Genomic DNA, 25,840 nt, shown 5'->3' with positions numbered 1-25,840 from the left:
GAGGAGAGCTTTTAGAAGCTCAAGAATTCTTTGACCACATATCCAGTGTTAGTTCTACCATCAGCTTCAGGTTCTTACACCGTGTATTGTGATGACTCGAGGATAGTCATTGGTTGTGTTTTGATGCAAGAGGGTAGGGTGATTGCATATTCCTCGCGCCAGTTGAAGACCCATGAGAAGAACTATCCTGTCCATGATCTTGAGTTAGCAGCCATTGTTCACGCCTTGAAGATTTGGCGTCATTATTTGTATGGGGTTCATTGTGAGATCTATACAGATCACCGGAGTCTGCAGTATCTGTTAAAGCAGAAGGATCTTAATTTGCGTCGACGGAGATGGTTGGAGCTTCTTAAGGACTATGATATCACTATTTTGTACCATTCGGGGAAGGCCAATGTGGTGGCCGATGCTTCGAGTCATCGGGCAGAGAGTTTGGGGAGTTTAGCATATCTTCCAGCAACAGAGAGACCTTTGGCATTAGATGTTTAGACCTTAGCATGCCAGCTTGTCAGATTGGATATTTCGGAGCCTAGTCAGGTATTGGCTTGTGTGGTCTCCAGATCTTCTCTTTATGACCGTATTAGGGAGCGTTAGTATGATGACCCCCACTTGCTCGTTCTTCAGGACAGGGTTTGGAGAGGTGATTCTAGGGATATGACTATTGGTGATGACGGCATGCTGAGAATGCCGGATATGTGTGCCTAATGTAGATGGGCTTCGAGAGTTAATTCTTGAAGAGGCCCACAGCTCACGGTATTCCATCCATCCAGGTGCCACGGAGATGTACCAAGATTTGAGGCAACACTATTGGTGGAGGCGGATGAAGAATGATATAGTTGGGTTTGTGGCTCGGTGTCTCAACTGTCAGCAGGTTAAGTATAAGTATCAGAGACAGGGTGGCTTGCTTCAGAGGTTAGAGATCCCATAGTGGAAATGGGAGCGGATCACCATGGACTTTGTAGTTGGGCTCCCACGGACGTCGTGGAAGTTCGACGCTATTTGGGTTATTGTGGATCGGCTTACCAAGTCCGCGCACTTCATTCCAGTTGGTACTACTTACTTTTCAGAGCGGTTGGCTGAGATTTACATCCGAGAGATCGTTCGCCTGCATGGTGTCCCAGTTTCCATCATTTCAGATAGGGATACTCAGTTCACATCGTAGTTTTGGAGGGCCGTGCAGCGAGAGTTGGGTACTCAGGTTGAGTTGAGCACAACCTTTCACCCTCAGACGGACGGGCAGTCCGAGCGCACTATTCAGATATTGGAGGACATGTTGCGTGCTTGTGTCATTGACTTTGGGGGTTCATGGGACCAGTTTCTGCCACTCGCGGAGTTTGCATATAACAACAGTTATCATTCGAGTATTCAGATGGCTCCGTACGAGGCTTTATATGGGAGGAGGTGTAGATCTCCAGTTGGATGGTTTGAGCCGAGTGAGGCTAGGCTCTTAGGTACAGACTTGGTCCAGAACGCCTTAGATAAGGTGAAATTGATTTAGGAGCGGCTTCGCATGGCATAGTCTAGGCAGAAGAGCTATACAGATAGGAAGATCCGTGATGTGTCTTTTATGGTTGGGGAGAAGGTTTTGCTGAAGGTATCACCCATGAAGGGTGTTATGAGGTTTGGGAAGAGGGGCAAGTTGAGCCCCCGGTTCATTGGGCTTTTTGAGGTGCTTTAGAGGATAAGAGAGGTGACTTATAAGCTTTCCTTGCCACCCAGCTTGTCGAGTGTGCATCCAGTGTTTTATGTTTCCATGCTCCGGAAGTATATTATAGATCCGTCCCATGTTTTGGATTTCAGCACGGTTCAGTTGGAGGGTGATATGACTTATGATGTGGAGCCGGTGGCTATTTTGGATCGGCAGGTTCGAAGGTTGAGGTCAAAGGATATAGCTTCAGTGAAGGTGTAATAGAGAGGTCAGCCTATGGAGGAGGCCACTTGAGAGACCGAGCGGAAGATGCTGAGTAGATATCCATGCCTATTCGAGACTCCAGGTATGTTTGTAGACCCGTTCGAGGACGAACCGATGTTTAAGAGGAGGAGGATGTAATGACCCGGTCGGTCGTTTCGAGAGTTATAGCCCTGATTTCCCCATTTCTACTTCTTTTTGTGTTATTCATCTATATTATGTTATATCGGGTTAGTTGGTTCGGGTCCGTAAGGAACTCGAAGTGAAATGAGACACTTAGTCTCATTATTGAAAAATTAAGTTAGAAAAGTGGACCAGATATGGACCTATATATAAACGACCTCAGATTCGAATTATGATAACTCCAATAGCTCCGTATGGTAATTTTGGGTTTAGGAGCGTGTCCGAAATATTATTTGGAGGTCCGTAGAGGAATTAAGCTTGAAATGCCGAAAGTTTAATTTTTGAGAAGTTTGATCGGGGGGTTGACTTTTTGATATCGGAGTCAGAATCCGATTCTGAAAATTGGAATACCTCTGTTATGTTATTTATGACTTGTGTGCAAAATTTGAGGTCAATCGGACGTGATTTGATAGGTTCCGGAGTCATTTGTAGAAATTAGAAATTTCAAAGTTAATTAGGCTTGAATTGGGGTGTAATTCATGGTTTTAGCGTTGTTTGAGGCGATTTTAGGGTTCGACTAAGTCCGTATGATATTTTAGGACTTGTTGGTATATGTGGTTGAGGTCTCGAGGGGCTCGGGTGAGTTTTGGATGGTTAACGGGTTGGATTTTGGACTTGGAACTCTACTGGAATTTTTCTCATGCACCATCTGGTTTCCTTTATCGCGTTCGCGAGTGGAGCCTCGCATTCTCTAAGAGGAACTGGGAGGCTGGCAATATTTGCTCTTCGCGTTCGCGAAGAGAAGCATGCGTTCGCGAAGAGAAGCACGCGTTCGCGAAGGGTGGACTGGGTGTGCATCGCGAACGCGAGTGGTGTTACGCGTTTGCGGAGAAGAGAGAAAGCAGCCAAAGACCCCCAGGCAATTGGTCTACGCGTTCGCGTAGGGGGGGTGTCACGTTTGCATAGTGAGGGGGAAACGAAGCATCGCGTTCGCGATCGGTTGAACGCGTTCGCGTAGAAGGCATTTTGTGCTTCGCGAACGCGAGGGTGATGTCGCGTTCGCGAAGGAGGAATTTGGACGGGGGTTATTTTGTGCTTCGCGAACGCGAGGCACTGACTGCGTTCGCGAAGAAGAAAAGTCTTGGCAGTGAGTTTAAGTTCTAAAAATGGGACTTTGTCCCATTTTCAGTTTTTGGCGATTTGGAGCTCGGAATTGAGGCGGTTTTGGGTGATTTTCGGAGAAAACAAAGGGGTAAGTGTTCTTAACTCAATATAGGTTAAATTACCCGAATCCATGGTTGTTTTTATCATTTAGTTGGTGAATTGAGTTGGGAAAATTTGAAAACTCTCTTGGCTTAAATTGAAGATTTGAGGGTCGAGTTGGGGTCGGATTTTGGTAAAATTGGTATGGTTAGACTCGTGGTTGAATGGGCTTCCGCATTTTATAACTTTTGTCGAGTTTCGAGATATAGGCCCCACGGGCGATTTTTGAGCTAATTTTCGGATTTTTATGGAAAATCATTATTATCTTGTGGAATTAATTCCAATGAATATTATTGACTGAAACGAATTATTTATGACCAGATTCGAGGCGTTTGGAGACCAATTCACGAGGAAAGGACATTACATAATAAGAATTTCGCGGTTTGAGGTAAGTAACGATTGTAAATCTAGTCCTGAGGGTATGAAACCCCGGATTTAGTATCATTCTACTATTTTTAGTGACGCACATGCTAGGTGACGGCCGTGTGGGCGTGCACTGTTGGGGATTTGTGACTTGGTCCGTCCTGTAGCAACTGTAAAGTTGCATATTTTGTTGAAACCATATGATACTTTTATGTTTTAGAAAGAATTTCTGTAAATTGGGTTGAATGCCATGTTTGGGCCTTGAGCCAATGCTGTTTGGACCCTTAGGGGATTTTTTTTACCATCCTCTCATTGTTTTCGATTGAAAATTTATATTCACTCATGTTTATACTTGTTTACCGCATAACTCAGTTTTATGACTCTATTTTGATGCATATAAATATTTTAGGCTGAATGCCCTATTTTACTAAAATGCCCGAGTGGCTTGAGAGGTTTATGACTGAGTGAGGACGATGGCCTGATTTGTGAGGATGAGTGTGGATCAGGGCTGCTCGCCTGTAGCATACTTTATTATTATGGCACGTGAGTTGTCCGTGCAGATTATAGCGCTTGGGCTGAAGGAGCCCCTCCGGAGTCTGTACACACCCCCAGTGAGCGCAGGTACATACTGAGTGCGAGTGCCGAGTGCCCTGTGCTAAGTGGCTGGGAGGCATGAGTGATTGTGAGGTATGCCCGAGTGGCAAGAGTGATTGTGAGGTATGCCCGAGTGGCACGAGTGACTGTTAGGTTTGCCCGATGGGCTGTATATGATTGATGTGTTTATGAGTGATGTTTTGCCCGAGGGTCTGTTTATGATATCATCATTTTTGCTCACCTTTGCATTGAGCCTTTGTTTGAAAAACTGTTGGAAAAATTATCTTTAAATGATTCTTACTGAAACCAGGTTTAAACGAGATGATTCGATTCAAACACTGATTTTTAAAGCATGTTGTACTTTTCTGAGATTTCATGATATGAACGTTATATGCTTTATTGCTCGTCACTACTGCTCAGTCTTTATTTATTGTTGTTACTTACTGAGTTGGCGTACTCATGTTACTCCCTGCACCTTGTGTGCAGATTCAGGTGTAGCTGGACACGGTAGCGGTTATTGACTGTTCTGGTTGCAGATTTTCTTGGAGATAGCAAGGTAGCTGTTTGGCAATCGTAGCCCCTGCTCTTCTCCCTCTTATCTTCCTCTAGTTGTATTTAGCTATTTTCCAGGCTGAGTTAGCCTTGATATTGTTAGACAGATTGTAGTAGATGCTTATGATTAGTGACACCCCGATGTCGGGTTTTTCTTTTCCGCACTTCTGTTTTTCTTTAATTTGAACTCTTTAAATGGAGGTTTTATGTTAAATAACCTTGAAATTATATTTGAAATGAAAATATTGGTTTGTTTTTTTTTTGGAAATGAGTCGGCTTGCCCAGTTGCACGATAGGCGCCATAACGACAGAGGTTAGTTTGGGTCGTAACAATCTTCAAATCCGGCAACCATCAAACACAGCAACAACAACAACCAATATCTGCACGCAATGTGCAGAAGTGTAGTATCAGTACAACCGACCCCATGTACTGAGTAAGTAACAAACCTAGCCTTAGGTTGAAAGTAGTGACGAGCTTGTACCAAGGTCAGATTCCAACTTCCATAACCACCAATGGTTCATAACAATATAAAACAAGTAATACCAGAAGTAATTCAAAGAATAAATGCTCAGCTAAATCATGATTTCAAAAATAATAGTTCTTCCTTTCAAGTACATCACTGAAAAACCCAAATCGTTTACCCAAATAGTTCTTCCTTTCATTTTCTTTCCAGATAACCTATGTAAAACAAATGCATCTCTATGCCCATCTGGAAACATGTGTGCATGCCAATGTAATGTATCTCAGAGATTGTACTCATGTACTCACACTCTCAGAGTACTCAATATCACTGTCTCGCATTCTCTCTCACTATGCTCAACACACTCAATCGCTCAGCGCAATACAATACCTGGTGCGGCGCGCAGCCCGATCCCTGTTTATAGTCGACTGCGCTCACTAGGGGTGCGTATAGACTCGTGAGGGGATCCTACAGCCCAAGCGCTATAAGCACAGATAACTCACATGATGCACGGACAACTCACGTGCTATAATGTTATATCTGGATCTGCACGGACAACACATGTGGTATAATAATATCTGGATCTGCACGCACAAATCACGTGTTGCACGGCCAACTCACGTGAAGTAGTATAATATATGGATCCGGATGGCCAACTCATGTGTTGCACGGCCAACTCACGTGCAATAGAATAATATATGGATCCACACGGCCAACTCACGTACTGCACGGCCAACTCACGTGCAATAGTATAATATATATAAATACCAACATGGCCTGCTGCGGTGTGCAGTCCGATCCCAAAAATATCCTCAGAATCAGGCCCTCGGCCTCCCTCAGTCATCAATCTCTCTAGTCTCTCTCTTATGAGCTCACAATGTCATGAGAATAGCCCAAAATAATGTTATGATGTATCAATAAATAACAACAGAGACTGAGATATGATATGTAATAAAATAAATATGACTGAGTATGAATTTTCAATTTAAACAAATAATTCACAGCAATATGAACTTTGTGGGTCCCGATAATACTGGCACATAGCCTCAACATGATTCTTAATATGCTTTTAAGCTCAATTTCTTCAACTCATAAAACTGCATAGAAAATACCAAGATCATTTAACTACAAAATTCCACAGAAACAATTATGTCATAATTTTTATAGTGCACGCCCACACGCCTGTCACCTAGCATGTGCGTCACCTCCCAACAATTCACAAAATACATATATTCAGGTTTCATACCCTCAACTCCAAGATTAGAAGAGTTACTTACCTCGAACAAGCCAAATCCAATGTCGAGCAAGCAAAGCAATGCTCCAAAATTTCCATTATGCGCGTATCAACTTCCAAACGGCTCGAATCTAGTCACAATTAATTTGATTCAGCTCACAATAATTATAGGAATTAATTCCATATCAAAATAATAATATTTTCCAAAAATTCCGAAATTACACTCAAAAATTCCACGTCTCAGAACACGACAAAATTTACAAAATATGAATGCCCATTCAACCACGAGTCCAACCATACAAATTTTACTCAAATCCGACATCAACTCGACCCTCAAATCTCCAAATTAAACCAAGAGGGTTTTGCACAATTTTCCAACTTAATTCACCAATTAAATATTAAAAACAACCATGGATTCTGGTAATTTAACCAATATTGAGTTAAGAACACTTACCCAGTTGTTTCCTCTGAAAATCTCCCAAAATTCGCCTCAATCCGAGCTCCAAATCGTTAAAAATGGAAAATGGGACGAAGTGCCATTTTCTGAACTTAAACTTTCTGTCCAGACCTCTCTTCTTCGCGAACGCGACAGGTCCCTCGCGTTCGCGAAGCACAACTCGATTGCCCACAAATTTAACTCTTTGCGAACGCGGCCAAAGCTTCACGAACGCGAAGCTTTGTAAATCTTAACCTTCGCGAATGTGACCACGACTTCGCGAACGCAAACGCGACCGCCACCTCGCGAACGCGTAGAACAAGGACCCGGGGGTCCCCAATCGCCTCACTCCTCTTAGCGAACACGACACCTCTCAAGCATTCGCGATGTACACACAGACCAAACCTTCACGTTCGATTCCTCCCCTTCGCGAACGCGAAGAACAAAGCCTCACACTTAGAAAAAACTCTTCGCGAATGCGAGGGCCCACTCGCGAACGCAAAAGAGAAAATCAGAAAAAATGCAGCAGCAGATATCAGCAATCTCACCAAGGCCAAAAATGATCCGTTAACCCCCCTGGAACTCACCCGAGCTCCTCGGAACCTCAACAAAATATACCGACAAGTCCTAAAACATCATACAAACTTAGTCGAGCTCTCAAATCACCTCAAATAACGCTAAAACCATGAATTTCACCTCAATTCAAGCCTAATGAACTTTGAAACTTCCAATTTCTACAAACGACGCCGAAACCTATCGAATCACGTCTGATTGACCTCAAATTTTTCACACCATTCATAAACAATATAACGGAGCTATGAAGATTTTCATAACTAGATTCTGACCTCTATATAAAAAAGTCACCCCCCAGTCAAACTTCCCAAAAATTTAACTTTCGGCATTTCAAGCCTAATTCCACTACGGACATCCAAATAATTTTTCGGACACGCTCCTAAGTCTAAAATTACCATACAGAGCTATTGGAAGCATCAAAATTAAATTCCGAGGTCGTTTACATATAAGTCGACATCCGATCACTATTTTAACTTAAGCTTTAAACCCTGGAACTAAGTGTTCCAATTCATTCCAAAACCTTACTGGACTCGAACCAATTGCCCCGCCAAGTCACACAACAACTGTAAAGCCCAATTTGAGCAGTAAATGGGGAAACGAGGTTGTAATACTCCAAAACGACCGGTCGGGTCATTACATTCTCCCCCACTTAAACATATATTTGTCCTCGGACGTGTCAACAGTTGTTTCCAAGCCATCAAATCATGGTTCCATCTTACCACACATGTACTCGGGGGTGAACTGTGATGACCCAAATTGTCATCTTTAAATTTAATAATAAATTTTGTGTTCTAAGACCTCAAAAGGCACTATTTATTATTCCTCGACTTACGTGCATAGTCAGTAAAATTTTTCGGAAAGTCTTTATGTGAAAATGGGTTAAAATGTAAAATAGAGCTTTAAAACTCAACTAAGTTGACTTTGATCAACATTTTGAGCTAACGGACTTAGATCAATATTTTGACAGTTCCAGTAGTTCCGTATCGTGATTTGGAACTTGGGCATATACCCGGAATAAAATTCCGAGGTCCCTAGCCCGAGATATGAAATTTTGATGAAAAATTAAAAGTTTAAGTTCAAATAGTGACTGGATGTCGAATTTAGTGCAAACGACCCCGAAATAGAATTTTGATGATTCCAACAGCTCTGTATGGTAATTTTGAACTTAGGAGCATGATCAAAATTTTATTTGGAAGTCCGTAGTGAAATTAAGCTTGAAATGGCTAAAATAGGAATTTAAAGTTTGGAAGTTTGACCGGGGAGTTGACTTTTTGATATCGGGGTCGGAATTCAGTTCTGAAAATGTTCACAGCTCTGTTATATTATTTATGACTTGTGTGCAAAATTTGAGGTCAAACAGACTTGATTTGATAGGTTTCGACATCGAATGTAGAAGTTGGAAATTTTAAGTTTCATTAAGCTTGAATTGGAGCATAATTTGTGGTTTTAGCGTCGTTTTATGTGATTTGAGATTTCAAATAAGTTCGTATGATATTTTAAGACTTTTTAGAAATGGGACTTAAATAGCTGCTGCAAATTTTCTTCTTCTGTGCAATCGAGCCTAAAAAATTGAAGGCCCGAAATCGAGCCGAAATCAAGCCCAGAAATCGAGCCGAGGATTGAAGGCAGGCTCGAGAGCCATAATCGAAGGCAAGGTTCGAGGGCCATGATCGAAGGCAAGCTCAAAGGCTAGTGATCGAAGGCCACTGATCGAAGGCCCAGGATCGAGGCCTATGACAAAGGCCAGTGATCGAAAGCCATAAAGATCGAAGCCATGATCGATAGCCAGGATCGATGGCTGTGATCAAGCCCCAGGGTCGAGGGCCATGATGGAAGCTATAATCGAAGGCCATAACTGAGGTCCATGATCGGACCCCATGATCGGACTCCCAATAATAGGACTCCCCTTAATCGGACTCCCCATGATCGGACTCCTATGATCGAGGTCCAGGATCGGACCCCATGATCGAGGTCACCCTGGACAGATCTGTAAGTTATAAAAATAGGGGGGCTTCGGGGGGGGTTCGTCCCATTCGCCATTTTTAACAACTTGGAGCTTGAGCAGAGGCGATTTTTGATATATTTTGAAGGAAAAACATTGGGGTAAATGTTCTTAACTCAATCTTGGTTAGATTACCCGAATCCGTCACTGTTTTTAACATTTAATTGGTGATTTAAGTTAAAAAAAATTGAAAAACCTCTTGGATAGATTTGAGGATTTGAGGGTCGAATCATTATTGGAATTTAGTCATTTTGGTATGGTTAGACTCGTGGTTGAATGGGCGTTCATATTTAGTAACTTTCGCCGGATTCCGAGATGTGGGCCCCATGAGCCATTTTTGAGTTAATTTCGGATTTTTATTGAAAAATGTAGTATTTTCTTATAGAATTAATTCTATAATTTTTGTTGACTGTATCGAATTAATTATGACTAGATACGAGTCCATCGGAATCGGAAAATCGAGGAAAAAGCATACTACTTGGTTAAATTGGAGCAAGTTGAGGTAAGTGACTTGTCTAACTTTGTGTGGGGAAACTTTTCCCTAAGATTGGTATTAATTGTAATGTGATGAAAGTCGTATACACGAGATGAAGAATGTGAACACGGACTAAATGTGAAGGATTATGTTTTTAAATTATGAAGATCATTGTTGCATATTAATTAAATTATTAAATCTTGTTATATTTTCCATCATTGATTTGATTTGTATACTTTCAATTTACTTGACCTTTTCCGGCTAATTGTTTTACCTGTTTAGTTGAAACTTAGTTTCTTTTATTCTGTGCATTATTTGAAATTGATTTTCTTTAAATTAAATATTATTAATATGAAGTATTTGATATTTTAAATTTGGTATTGAAGCAACGTATTAAAGATTTTAAAATATTATTTTGCTAAATTATTTATTCCTGAATATTTTTCTACTAATTGTGATGGAGCCGTGAGCTCTTTATTGCGGAAAAAATATTGTTGATGATTTATGTTGGCATGAGCCGTGAACTCTTTATTGTGCAAAAATATTATTGATGATTTATGTTGGCATGAGTCGTAAGCTCTTTATTTTGGCAAATTGAAATAATTGGGAACTTGAGGTGCAAATTGTGATATATTGTGATATTGATACGCATGCGGTGGTATAAGGTCTGAGTATTGAAATGCATGCAGTGAGATAAGGGTGGCTTGATACACGTGGCTAGTAGGGGGAACTACTAGAAGTCATGCGGTGTGATAAGGATGGCTAAAACGCGGGATGCTATTTCGGAGAAAAAATATTTTCTTCAAAATAAATTGTGAAGTCTCCCACTGTGAGATAAGGAAATGAGATATTATGAATTTATTTATGATTTGGGACTACGAGGCGGTACCTCGGTAGTGCCATTGTTGATATTGATTTATGGTCATAGTTGCCTTCGATTAATTGTTGTAATTTTCATAAAGTTGAAAGGAATTCTGTTTTGATTCTAGAATATATTATTTGCATTATTTGGTGTCATTAAATGTGACATACTATGTGATTCATTTCCATAGTCATTTTATTTTATTATATTGTTAAACATTTTACCATGAAGTCATTATTTTCCAGTAAGGCCTCACCTGACCTCGTCACTACTCTACCGAGGTTAGGCTCGGCACTTACTGGGTACCGTTGTGGTGTACTCATACTACGCTTCTGCACATCTTTTTGTGCAGATCCAGGTACTTCTTACCAGCCTAGACGTCATTGAGTTTCCTGCGTACGGAGACTTCGAGGTATATCTGCCAGTGTCCGCAGACTCCGGAGTCCCCTTCTATCATTATTGCGTTGCTTCCTTATTTTCTTTCTACCCTAATATATATAGAGACATTGAGGATAAATTCTTAGAAGCTTGTGACTTATTTCTACCGAGTTTTAGGAGTTGTAATTATTTGAATTGTAATTTATTTATTTCAGATATTTATGATTATTCCGCATTGATAGGCTTTCCCAGTCTTAGAGACTAGGTGTCATCACGACCTCCTACGGAGGGAATTTGGGGTCGTGACAAGTTGGTATCAGAGCACTAGGTTCATAGGTGTTATGAGTCACAAGCAGGTTTAGTAGAGGCTTGCGGATCAGTTCGGAGATGTTTGTACTTATCTTCAAGAGGCTATGAAACTGTTAGGAAATATTCATTTCTTTGATTCCTTATCGTGCGCATTTGTTGACTTCAAAGTTTTGAACTATTGTCTTTCTATTCTCTCACAGATGGTGAGGACACGCACAACTGGATCCGATGATCAGACACATGTGCCCCCTATTGGAGCTGCAAGAGGCCGGGGTCGGGGCAGAGGTTGAGCCAGAGGCTGAGAAACACCACGTGATGCAGCCAGAGCACCTGCACAAGCTGCTGCACCAGAGCCACCAATAACTCCAGTTGGAGAGCAGGCACCTGAGACGCGTGTTACTACTCCTGCACTTTAGGAGACTCTTGCCCAATTTTTGAGCATGTTTGGCACTCTAGCTCAGGCAGGGTTAATTTCACTTACTCCTGCCATATCTCAGGCCAGGGGAGGAGCACATACTCCCGCCGCCCGTACTCTAGAACCTCGGGCCCAAGTTTACCATAGCCCAGAGGTTATTCCAGTGCATCCAGTTGTCCCAGTTTGACCTGATATTAAGACGACAGTTTCAGAAGGAGAGCAGCTCAGCCTTGAGAGGTACAAGAAGTACCACCCTTCCACTTTCGTCGGTTTAGCTTCAGAGGATGCTCAGGGATTTCTGGAGGAATGTCACTGTATCCTTCGTACTATGGGTATTGTGGATTCTAGTGTGGAACTTGGGCATATGCCCGGAATCAAATTCCGAGCTCCCTAGCCCGAGATATGGAATTTTGATGAAAAATTAAAAGTTTAAGTTCAAATAGTGACTGGATGTCGAATTTTGTGCAAACGACCCTGGAATAGAATTTTGATGATTCCAACAGCTCCGTATGGTGATTTTGAACTTAGGAGCGTGATCGGAAGTTTATTTGAAAGTCCGTAGTGAAATTAGGCTTGAAACGGCTAAAATAGGAATTTAAAGTTTGGAAGTTTGACCGGGGAGTTGACATTTTGATATTGGGGTCGGAATCCAATTCTGAAAATTTTCACAACTCCGTTATGTCATTTATGACTTGTGTGCAATTTTTCTTCTGTTGTGCAATCGAGCCCAAACAATTGAAGGCCAGAAATCGAGCCGAGGATCGAAGGCAGGCTAGAGAGCCATGATCTAAGGCAAGGCTCGAGAGCCATGATTGAAGGCCATGACCGAGGTCCATGATCGGACCCCAAGATCGGACTCCCCTTAATCAAACTCCCCATGATCGAGGTACAGGATAGGATCCCATGATCAAGGTCACCCTGGACAAATCTGTAAGTTATAAAACAGGGGGCTTCGTCCCATTCGCCATTTTTAACAACTTGGAGCTCGAGGAGAGGCGAGTTTTGATAAATTTTCAAGGAAGATTATTGGGGTAAGTGTTCTTAACTCAATCTTGGTTAGATTACCCGAATCCATCACTGTTTTTAACCATTAATTGGTGATTTTACTTGAAATTTTTTGAAAATCCTTTTGGATAGATTTGAGGATTTGAGGGTCGAATCGTTATTGGAATTTAGTCATTTTGGTATGGATAATTTAGTCATTTTGGTATAATTTTTGTTGACTGTATCGAATTAATTATGACTAGATACGAGTCGACCGGAATCGAAAAAACGAGGAAAAAGCATACTACTGGGTTAAATTGGAGCAAGTCAAGGTAAGTGACTTGTCTAACCTTGTATGGGAGAAATTTCTCCTAGGATTGATATTAATTGTAATGTGATGAAAGTCGTGTACACGAGGTGACGAGTGTGTACACGGACTAAATGTGAAGTATTATGTTTTTAAATTATGAAGATCATTGTTGCATATTAATTAAATTATTATATATTGTTATATTCTCCATCATTGATTTGATTTGTATACTTTAAATTTGCTTGACCTTTTCCTACTAGTTGTTTTACCTGTTTAGTTGAAACTTGATTTCTTTTATTCTATGAATTATTTGAAATTGATTTTCTTTAAATTAAATATTATTAATATGAAGTATTTGGCATTTTAAATTTGGTATTGAAGCAACGTATTAAAGATTTTGAAATATTATTTTGCTAAATTATTTATTCTTGAATATTTTTGTACTCATTATGATGGAGCCGTGAGCTCTTTATTGTGGAAAAAATATTATTGATGATTTATGTTGGCATGAGCCGAGAACTCTTTATTGTGAAAAAATATTATTGATAATTTATATTGGCATGAGCCGTGAGCTCTTTATTTTGGCAAATTAAAATAATTGGGCACTTGAGGTACAAATTATGATATATTGTGATATTGATACGCATGCGGTGGTATAAGGTCTGGGTATTAAAACGCATACGGTGAGATAAGGGTGGCTTGATACTCGTGACTAGTAGGGGGGACTACTAGAAGTCAAGCGGTGTGATAAGGATGGCTAAAACGCGGGATGCTATTTCGGAAAAAAAAATATTTTCTTTAAAATAAATTGTGAAGGTTCCAGCGGTGAGATAAGTAAATGAGATATTATGAATTTATTTATGATTTGGGACTACGAGGCGGTACCTCGGTAGTGCCCTTGTTGATATTGATTTATGGCCATAGTTGCCTTCGATTAATTGTTGTGATTTTCATAAAGTTGAAAGAAATTATGTTTTGATTCCAGAATATATTATTTGCAATTATTTGGTGTCATTAAATGTGACATACTATTTGATTCATTTCCATAGTCATTTTATTTTATTATATTGTTAAACATTTTACCATGAAGTTATTATTTTCCAGTAGGGCCTGACCTGACCTCGTCACTACTCTACCGACGTTAGTCTCGACACTTACTGGGTACCGCTCTGGTGTACTCATACTACGCTTCTGCACATCTTTTTGGGCAGATCCAGGTACATCTTACCAGCCTAGACGTCAGTGAGTTACCTGCGCACGGAGACTTCGAGGTATATCTGCCAGCGTCCGCAAACTCCAGAGTCCCCTTATATCATTATTGTGTTGCTTCCTTATTTTCTTTAGACCCTAATATATAGAGAAACATGGAGGATAAATTCTTAGAAGCTTGTGACTTATTTCTACCGTGTTTTGGGAGTTGTAATTATTTGAATTGTAATTTATTTATTTAAGATATTTATGATTTTTTCGCATTGATAGGCTTACCCAGTCTTAGAGACAAGGTACCATCACGACCTCCTACAGAGGGAATTTGGGGTCGTGACAATTGGTATCAGAGAACTTGGTTCATAGGTGTTATGAGTCACAAGCAGGTTTAGTAGAGTCTTGCGGATCGGTACGGAGACGTCTGTACTTATCTTCGAGAGGCTATGAAACAGTTAGGAAATATTCATTTCTTTGATTCCTTATCGTGCGCATTTGTTGACATCAAAGTTTTGAACCATTGTCTTTCTATTCTCTCACAGATGGTGAGGACACGCACAACTGGATCCGATGATCAGACACATGTTCCCCCTGTTGGAGCCGAAAGATGCCGGGGTCGGGGCAGAGGCCGAGCCAGAGGCCGAGAAAGACCACGTGATGCAGCTAGAGCACCTACACGAGCTGCTGCACCAGAGCCACCAGTAGCTCCAGTTGGAGAGCAGGCACCTGAGACGCGTGCTACTACTCCTGCACTTCAGGAGACTCTTGCCCAGTTTTTGAGCATGTTTGGCACTCCAGCTCAAGCAGGGTTAATTCCACTTGCTCCTTCCACATCTCAGGCCGGGGGAGGAGTACACACTCCTGCCGCCCGTACTCTAGAACCACGAGCCCAAATTGACCATGGTCTAGAGGTTATTCCAGTGCAGCTAGTTGTCCTAGTTCGACCTGAGATTAGGACAGCAGTTTCAGAAGGAGAGCAGCTCAGGCTCGAGAGGTACAAGAATTACCACCCTCCCACTTTTAGCGATTTAGCTTCATAGGATGCTCAAGAATTTCTGGAGGAATGTCACTGTATCCTTCGTACTATGGGTATTGTGGATTCTAGTGTAGTTTATTTCACGGCATTCCAGTTTAGAGGAGCACCCCACCAGTGGTGGCGGGCATATGAGTTGGATAGTCCCATTGAGGCATCTTCACTCACTTGGACTCAATTTTCAGATATGTTCTTAAGGGAGTATGTTCCTCAGAGTCTTAGAGATGCATGGCACGCAATATTTGAGCAGTTGCATCAGGGTTCTATGACTATGTCAGAATAGGCGGTCTGATTAAGTAATTTGGCTAGGCATGCACTAGCCTTAGTTGCTACTGTTCGAGAGCGAGTTCGCAGATTTATTGAGGGTCTTCACCCTAGTATCAGATACAGTATGGCCCAAGAGCTGGAGATGGACATCACATACTAACAAGTGGTGTCAATTGTTAGGAGATTGGAAGGTATGCAGACTCGGGAGAGGGAAGAGAGGGAAGCTAAGAGACCTCGGGATTCTGTCACATATAATAATTCTCTTGCCTCAGTTGCAGCCCATCATGGTAGAGGTTATGTGAGCCGTCCTATTCATTCAGCACTTCCAGCTTCCATTGGTATTCCGGCTACTCCCAGACCTCAGGTTCCATATTATGCACCGCCAGTGTCTTCTGTACCTCCTGTACGTGGTTCTTTCAATGGATAGTCTAGTCGATCAGGCCTGAGCTAGTCCCAGCAGCCAAGTCCTCCGAGGGCTTGTTTTGAGTGTGGTGACACTCGTCATATCATGAGGGATTGCCCCAGACTTAGGAGGGGTACACCTCTATGGATTTCTCAGCCCCATCTATTCCACATGGACCTCAGGCTTCTTAGGCCCTGATTACTACACAAGTTGCCACTCTACCTACACAGCCAGCTAGAGGTGGAGGTCGGACAGGTAGAGGTCGCCCTAGAGGGAGAGGCCAGGCCAGATATTATGCCCTTCCTGCTAGGACAGATGTCGTTGCATTCGATTCTGTTATCACAGGTATTATTCTGGTCCTTCATAGAGATGCATCAGTCTTATTTGATCCATGCTCCACTTATTCTTATGTGTCATCTTATTTTGCCCAGTATTTGGGTGTATCACGTGATTCCTTGAGTTCTTCTGTTTATGTATCTACACCAGTGGGTGAATCTATTATTGTGGACCATGTGTATCGGTCGTGTTTAATTGTTATCAGTGGTTTTGAGAGCAGGGCCGATTTATTATTGCTCAGTATGGTAGATTTTGATATTATTTTGGGCATGGACTGGTTGTTTCCCTATCATGCTATTCTTGATTATTATGCCAAGACGGTGACGTTAGCTATGTCAGGTCTACCATGGCTAGAGTAGAGAGGTACCTCGGATCATGTTCCTAGCAAGGTTGTTTCATTTATTAAAGCTCAACGAATGGTTGAGAAGGGGCGTGATGCATATCTGGCCTGTGTATGAGATGTTAGTATTGATATTCCTACCGTGGAGTTAGTTTCTATAGTAAGGGATTTTCCCGATGTATTTCCAGCGGATCTTCTGGGTATGCCACCTGATAGGGATATTGATTTTGGCATTGATTTGTTACCGGTCACTCAGCCCATTTCTATTCCACCATACCGTATGGCTTCAATAGAGTTAAAAGAATTAAAAGAACAGTTACAGGAATTGATGGATAAGGGCTTTATTCATCCTAGTATATCGCCTTGGGGTGCTCCTGTCTTATTTGTAAAGAAGAAAGATGGTTCTATGCGGATGTGTATTGATTACCGCCAGCTGAACAAGGTTACAGTGAAGAACATGTATCCATTGCCATGTATTGATTACCTATTTGATCAGCTTCAGGGTGCCAGAGTGTTTTCAAAGATCGACTTGCGTTTAGGTTATCATCAGTTGAAGATTCGGGATCCAGATATCCCAAAGACTGCTTTCAGGACTTGGAACGGTCATTACGAGTTCCTTGTGATATCTTTTGGGCTGACCAATGCCCCAGCATCATTTATGCACTTAATGAATAATGTATTTCATCCCTATCTTGATTCTTTCATCATTGTGTTTATTGACAACATTCTGGTGTATTCCCGGAGTCGGGAAGATCATGAACAACACCTGAGGACTGTGCTTCAGATTTTGAGAGAAAAGAAGTTATATGCAAAATTTTCAAAGTGTGAATTTTGGCTTGATTGAGTGGGATTTTAGGGTCATATAGTTTCGTGCAAGGGAATCAAGGTATATCCAAAGAAGATTGAAGTAGTGCAGAGTTGGTCCAAACCGTCCTCAGTTACGGAAATTTGGAGTTTCCTTGGTTTGGTAGGGTATTATCGCCGATTTGTAAAGGGTTTCTCTTCTATTACGGCATCTATGACCAAATTGACCCAGAAGGGTGCTCCGTTCAGGTGGACCCACGAATGTGATGAGTGCTTCCAAAAGCTCAAGACGGATTTGACTACAACCCCAGAATTGGTATTACCTACAGGTTCAGGGTCTTATACTGTGTATTGTGATGCATCGCGTATTGGTCTCGGCGCAGTGTTGATGCAAGACGGTAGGGTGATTGCCTACGCATCCAGACAATTAAAGGTACATGAGAAGAATTATCCTGTACACGACCTTGAGTTAGCGGCTATTGTTCATGCCTTGAAGATTTGGCGGCATTACTTGTACGATGTCCATTGCGAGGTCTACACCAATCACCGGAGTCTACATTATCTGTTTAAAAAAAACGATCTTAATTTGCGGCAGCGGAGATGGTTGGAGTTGCTTAAGGATTATGATATCACCATTCTCTATCATCCTGAGAAGGCCAATATAGTGGCCGATGCCTTGAGTCGTAAGTCGTAAGTCGGAGAGTTTGGGCAACTTAGCATATTTACCGGTAGCAGAGAGGCCTTTAGCCTTGGATGTTCAGGCCTTGGCTAATCAGTTTGTTAGACTGGATATTTCCGAGCCGAGCCATGTTTTGGCTTGTGTGGTTTCTCAGTCTTCTCTTTATGATCGTATCAGGGAGCGTCAGTATGATGACCCCCATCTTCTTGTCCTTAAGGATATAGTTCAGCACGGTGATGCCAAGGAAGTCACTATTGGAGATGATGATGTATTACGAATGCAGGGTAGGCTATGTGTGCCTAATGTAGATGGTTTACGTGAGTTGATTCTCCAAGAGGCTCACAGTTCGCGGTACTCCATTCATCCGGGTGCGGCAAAGATGTATCAGGACTTGATACAACATTATTGGTGGAGGCGGATGAAAAAAGACATAGTGGAGTATGTATCTCGGTGTCTAAATTGTCAACAGGTGAAATTTGAGCATCAGCGACCGGGTGGATTGCTTCAGAAGGTAGAGATTCCATAATGGAAATGGGAGAGGATCACTATGGATTTTGTTGTTGGGCTCCCACATAATCAGAGGAAGTTCGATGCAGCTTGGGTGATTGCGGATAGATTGACCAAGTCAGCTCATTTCATTCCTGTGGTTACTACTTACTCTTCGGAGTAGCTGGCTTAGGTCTATATTCGCGAGATTGTCAGACTCCATGGCGTACCGGTATCTATCATCTCTGACCGGGGTACGCCATTTACATCATGGTTCTGGAGGGAAGTACAGCATGAGTTGAGTACTCGGGAAGAGTTGAGTACAACATTTCACCCTCAGACGGACGGGCAGTCCGAACGCACTATTTAGATACTGGAGGATCTGCTTTCGTACGTGTGTGATAGATTTTGGGGGTGCTTGGGATTAGTTCTTACCACTCGCACAGTTTGCTTACAACAACAGTTATCAATCGAGCATTTAGATGGCTCCGAATGAGGTCTTGTATGGTAGGCGGTGCCGGTCTCCAATGGGTTGGTTCGAAGCGGGCAATGGGTTGGAAAAGGTTAAGTTGATTCAGGATCGACTTCGTACAGCCCAATCCAGACATAAGAGTTATGCGAATCAAAAGGTTCGTGATGTTGTGGTTGGTGAGCGGGTATTGCTCCGGGTTTCGCCTATGAAGGGTGTGATAATGTTCGGGAAGAAGGGCAAGTTGAGCCCTAGGTATATCGGGCCTTTTGAGATTATTGAGAGTGTTGGAGAGGCGGCTTACAGACTTGCACTACCACCTATTCTTTCTGCGGTTCATCCGATATTTCATGTTTTTTTGCTTCGTAAATATCACGGCGATCCGTTTCATGTGTTAGACTTTAGTTCGGTTCAGTTGGACAAGGATCTATCTTATGTTGAGGAACCAGTGGCTATTTTAGATAGGCAGGTTCGAAAGCTGAGGTCAAAGAAAATTGCTTTCGTGAAGGTTCAGTGGAGGGGTCATCCGGCCGAGGAGGCGACTTGGGAGACCGAGCATGATATGCGCAACCGTCATCCACACTTATTCACCAGCTCAGGTACTTTTTCTAACTCCGTTCGAGGACGAACGTTTGTTTTAGAGGTGGAGAATGTGATGACCCAAAATGTTATCTTTAAATTTAATAATTAATTCTGTGTTCTAAGACCTCGAAAAGCACTATTTATCGGTCCTCGACTTACGTGCACAGTCCGTAAAATTTTCCGAAAAGTCTTTATGTGAAAATTGGATTAAAATGTGAATTAGAGCTTTAAAACTCAACTGAGTTGACTTTGGTCAACATTTTGAGCAAACGGACTCGTATCAGTGTTTTGACAGTTCCGGTAGGTTCGTATCGTGATTTGGAACTTGGGCGTATGTCCGGAATCAAATTCCGAGCTCCCTAGCCCGAGATATGGAATTTTGATGAAAAATTAAAAGTTTAAGTTCAAATAGTGACTGGATGTCGAATTTTGTGCAAAAGACCCTGGAATAGAATTTTGATGATTCCAACAGCTCCGTATGGTGATTTTGAACTTAGGAGCGTGATCGGAAGTTTATTTGAAAGTCCGTAGTGAAATTAGGCTTGAAACGGCTAAAATAGGAATTTAAAGTTTGGAAGTTTGACCGGGGAGTTGACATTTTGATATTGGGGTCGGAATCCAATTCTGAAAATTTTCACAACTCCGTTATGTCATTTATGACTTGTGTGCAAATTTTCTTCTGTTGTGCAATCGAGCCCAAACAATTGAAGGCCAGAAATCGAGCCGAGGATCGAAGGCAGGCTAGAGAGCCATGATCTAAGGCAAGGCTCGAGAGCCATGATTGAAGGCAAGCTCGAAGGCCACTGATCGAAGGCCACTGATCGAAGGCCCAGGATCGAGGCCTATGACCAAGGCCAGTGATCGAAGGCCATAAAGATCGAAGCCATGATCGATAGACAGGATCGATGGCTGTGATCGAGCCCCAGGGTCGATGACCATGATCGAAGGCCATGACCGAGGTCCATGATCGGACCCCAAGATCGGACTCCCCTTAATCAAACTCCCCATGATCGAGGTCCAGGATAGGATCCCATGATCAAGGTCACCCTGGACAAATCTGTAAGTTATAAAACAGGGGGCTTCGTCCCATTCGCCATTTTTAACAACTTGGAGCTCGAGGAGAGGCGAGTTTTGATAAATTTTCAAGGAAGATTATTGGGGTAAGTGTTCTTAACTCAATCTTGGTTAGATTACCCGAATCCATCACTGTTTTTAACCATTAATTGGTGATTTTACTTGAATTTTTTGAAAATCCTTTTGGATAGATTTGAGGATTTGAGGGTCGAATCGTTATTGGAATTTAGTCATTTTGGTATGGAAAATTTAGTCAGTTTGGTATAATTTTTGTTGACTATATCGAATTAATTATGACTAGATACGAGTCGACCGAAATCGAAAAAATGAGGAAAAAGCATACTACTTGGTTAAATTGGAGCAAGTCAAGATAAGTGACTTGTCTAATCTTGTGTGGGAAAAATTTCTCCTAGGATTGGTATTATTTGTAATGTGATGAAAGTCGTGTACACGAGGTGATGAGTGTGTACACGGACTAAATGTGAAGGATTATGTTTTTAAATTATGAAGATCATTGTTGCATATTAATTAAATTATTAAATCTTGTTATATTCTCCATCATTGATTTGATTTGTATACTTTAAATTTGTTTGACCTTTTCCTGCTAGTTGTTTTACTTGTTTAGTTGAAACTTGGTTTCTTTTATTCTGTGAATTATTTGAAATTGATTTTCTTTAAATTAAATATTATTAATATGAAGTATTTGGCATTTTAAATTTGGTATTGAAGCAACGTATTAAAGATTTTGAAATATTATTTTGCTAAATTATTTATTCTTGAATATTTTTGTACTCATTATGATGGAGCCGTGAGCTCTTTATTGTGGAAAAAATATTATTGATGATTTATGTTGGCATGAGCCGTGAACTCTTTATTGTGAAAAAATATTATTGATGATTTATGTTGGCATGAGTCGTGAGCTCTTTATTTTGGCAAATTGAAATAATTAGGCACTTGAGGTGAAAATTGTGATATATTGTGATATTGATACGCATGCGGTGGTATAAGGTCTGGGTATTGAAACACATGCGGTGAGATAAGGGTGACTTGATACGTGTGACTAGTAGGGAAAATTACTAGAAGTCATGCCGTGTGATAAGGATGGCTAAAACGCGGGATGTTATTTCGAAAAAAAAATATTTTCTTTAAAATAAATTGTGAAGGCTCCCGCGGTGAGATAAGAAAATGAGATATTATGAATTTATTTATGACTTGGGACAACGAGGCGGTACCTCGGTAGTGCCCTTGTTGATATTGATTTATGGCCATAGTTGCCTTCAATTAATTGTTGTGATTTTCATAAAGTTGAAAGGAATTATGTTTTGATTCCACGAAATATTATTTACAATTATTTGGTGTCATTAAATGTGACATACTATTTGATTCATTTCCATAGTCATTTTATTTTATTATATTGTTAAACATTTTACCATGAAGTTATTATTTTCCAGTAGGGCCTGACCTGACCTCGTCACTACTCTACCGAGGTTAGGCTCGGCACTTACTGGGTACCGTTGTGGTGTACTCATACTACGTTTCTGCACATCCTTTTGTGCAGATTCATGTACATCTTACCAGCCTAGACGTCAGCGAGTTACCTACGCATGAAGACTTCGAGGTATATCTGCCAGCATCCGCAAAGACTCTGGAGTCCCCTTCTATCATTATTGTGTTGCTTCCTTATTTTCTTTAGACCTTAATATATATAGAGACATGGAGGATAAATTCTTAGAAGCTTGTGACTTATTTCTACCGGGTTTTGGGAGTTGTAATTATTTGAATCGTAATTTATTTATTTCAGATATTTATGATTATTCTGCATTGATAGGCTTACCCAGTCTTAGAGACTATGTGCCATCACGATCTCCTACGGAGGGAATTTGGGGTCATGACATGAACCCACGTCACCCTATTCCATATGAGCTTGACAACACAATACAACATGATTTAACTTTAGCCCATAAACCTTGGAATTTAATTTCCAACCTTTAGAATTTCTTTTAAGACACAAATCTTACATTTACACCCTGTATGAGTTTGAACAAGTTGTATCGAGCCATAACCATAACCATAACCACAGACATAATTACCTAACATATTACACAACTCGCATGCTCATAGCACCATTCCTGACCACAATGACTACTCCAAAACCAACCAAATACTAGTATTAAACCCATATAGAACCAAACCCCATCCCAAAACCTTCGTACACTGTTGATAATAAATGAAACATGCGAAATTTCATGACCACTTACCAGATCAACAAGTCATAGAGCTCTCTCGCCCTAGCCAGAACCATAATCACTTTCTGAGATGACTCTCAATATTATACTCCCGAATATACCGAAATCAAACTTGATACTACCCATTCTAGGTCCAATGACCTTATAGTACTAAACACAATTGTTCCATAGACATGTCGTACCAATATAACATCAGAGCCACCACCCGTGCTATCCGTGCACCAATACGCAACAATTCAAATGTACCAAGTCATGGAAAATGACTCAAATGAGAGAACTGCCCTGCCAGATTAACAAGTACTGCCACAACGAAACGTTGAACTTTCATCATACACCGTAGAACCATCACCCGATTCTACCACAAGGTTCATACCTTAACATAACTCTGTTGTAATGCGTGACCCCATCCAAACACTGGTCCATAATATATACCTCGAGCCACCCCGCTCAAAATCAATAACCACATAGAGGCAAATGACAAAAGCGCCACACAAAACTTGAAAGAACATAACCATTACGCAATCGATCATGCAATACCCAAATACTCATCACGCTCAAATTTCGCTATAAAGCTCAAATAGAACCGCACTATCTGTGCACATAACCAATGAATCACAACTCCTCATAGCATAAAGGAGTAACTCACAGATCACTTCAGAACACGAATAAGTTCAACATCAACCGAATGACACATCCCTCAACAATGGCAGTATGGAGCCAACCATTCCGGCTCGGTGTAGAATACACATCTTAATTGGGCCTACCAATGGACCCCCAAATCAACTCGGATTACCCAAAATTAGATAAAAATGCCTCCGAAAATCCATAATGACTGAATCAAAATACATTCTATCATCTGGCTAGCTCCGGCCACAACTTCACATTCCACAACCATAAAATAATCTGCTCCTGAGAACTCCCAATCTCCAATCCATAGAACACGTGAATCACCATATCTGATTCCATCTCCACCGCCGGAATGCCTAACACTTCTCTCATACACGATCATCACACGAGAAATATTTTAAAAGTTCTTCTATGCCACTTGGCAAAATTTGAATATTAGTAGTCTATCAACCATGTGAGTACCGCAATACTAATTAAACATCTGTAAGTCAAAATACAATGTGCCTTCTGAAATATACACCTTTCTCATACACCTAGTAGTAATCGTATTCATCTAGTCATTTGGAACTGCCCATGTTGTCTAAGAATTCATGACCATTCTTCCCAAACTTCGTTACCTTCCTTCAAGATTGAACTGCTACCTTGTACATGTAAATCTAACTTCCGCACAACACATAACATCTATCTTGACATCATGTGAAAAGCACAAGAATCTCATTATCAACTCTGGTCACCAGCAAATTACATATCCAGTTAGTTAGAAACCTTTATCTTGCTTCCTTCCAAGAGGAAATAACAATACACAACACGTTTCTCACACCAGTAGAAAATATCTGGTTCCAACCATGGTAGAAACCATCAAGAACACTTTGAAATCCATTTGCACAAAACCAAGCTATTAGAACTAAATTCCTCTAACTCGACCAAACCACGTAGGTCACCAAACCCAAGAATATTATCACCAAAATATCTGTAGAGTCTCACCACATCATAATTACCCATATAAATACCACAACCAAAACACCCACTCTGAAAATACCTTATTTGAGTCTAAGGCCGTTTCATTCACCTTCCTGATACCAAAATATAAAATCCATAATGATATACAAAAATGCCACAAGTCTCAACACCATCCAACTTAAATCCACCAAAACTTCTCAATGGTTATATATAAATCTCGAATCCATTAGAACTTTCTCGAGAATTACCCCTTTTGTTCAAATTCACATTACACCGCCCAAATGGGCCAAAAGACACGTGCCTCATTAGCACAACAGCTCTCAAATAAGTAACTCTACTTTAATACCACCTATCAAATTCATACTCCATGTGCACTACATCATTCACAATCAATAACTCACTTATCCCACGATTTTCATATACTCATAAGTGCAATATAACCCGTATCCAAGAATTTTCTTATTCGAGCCATCATCGATCTCAACTTTTGCAAGTCATAACTAACCCACCAGTATGCCTCAGCCCAAAACTAAACCTTTACATATAATCATGAAATTGAATTATCAATAGCAGGCTCCCCCAATTAGCTCAAAGCCATAGATTAAAACATTCCATAACTCACAATACCAATACTCTATTACTTTCATAATGCCATAGTCAGTTCAACGAAACTTTTTCTCAAACTCCTGCAACGCCAACCATAAAAATACCCCAAATCATCTGCTAAGCTCGCAATCATTCTCTTTACACTCAAGTCAATTTTCTCAGCCAGATTCAAATTCAAATCTCCACACATATGTTCCACTGGCATAAAAGAAACTCTCCACTCACATCATAAGGAATACACCTACGTAGATTACTCCGTAGGAAATAACCCACCTGCTTAACCTCAAATTAGTATCTTCATATACCCTTTCGCAATCACAATTACTATGCAATCACTTAGTCTATCTGAGTCCAAACTCACTAACCAGACATAAGAATTTAATTTGTCCCAAAATTTAACAATCGTGAAAGATCCTGCAAAAAAAATTAGCATTCGAGACTATACGTCACATCAAAACAAAAATCAAGCACCCAATTGCCTT

The sequence above is a fragment of the Nicotiana tomentosiformis genome, chromosome 2 (assembly GCF_000390325.3).
Source record: "Nicotiana tomentosiformis chromosome 2, ASM39032v3, whole genome shotgun sequence".
Classification (NCBI taxonomy): Eukaryota; Viridiplantae; Streptophyta; class Magnoliopsida; order Solanales; family Solanaceae; genus Nicotiana; species Nicotiana tomentosiformis.
This window is presented reverse-complemented; position numbering follows the sequence as displayed.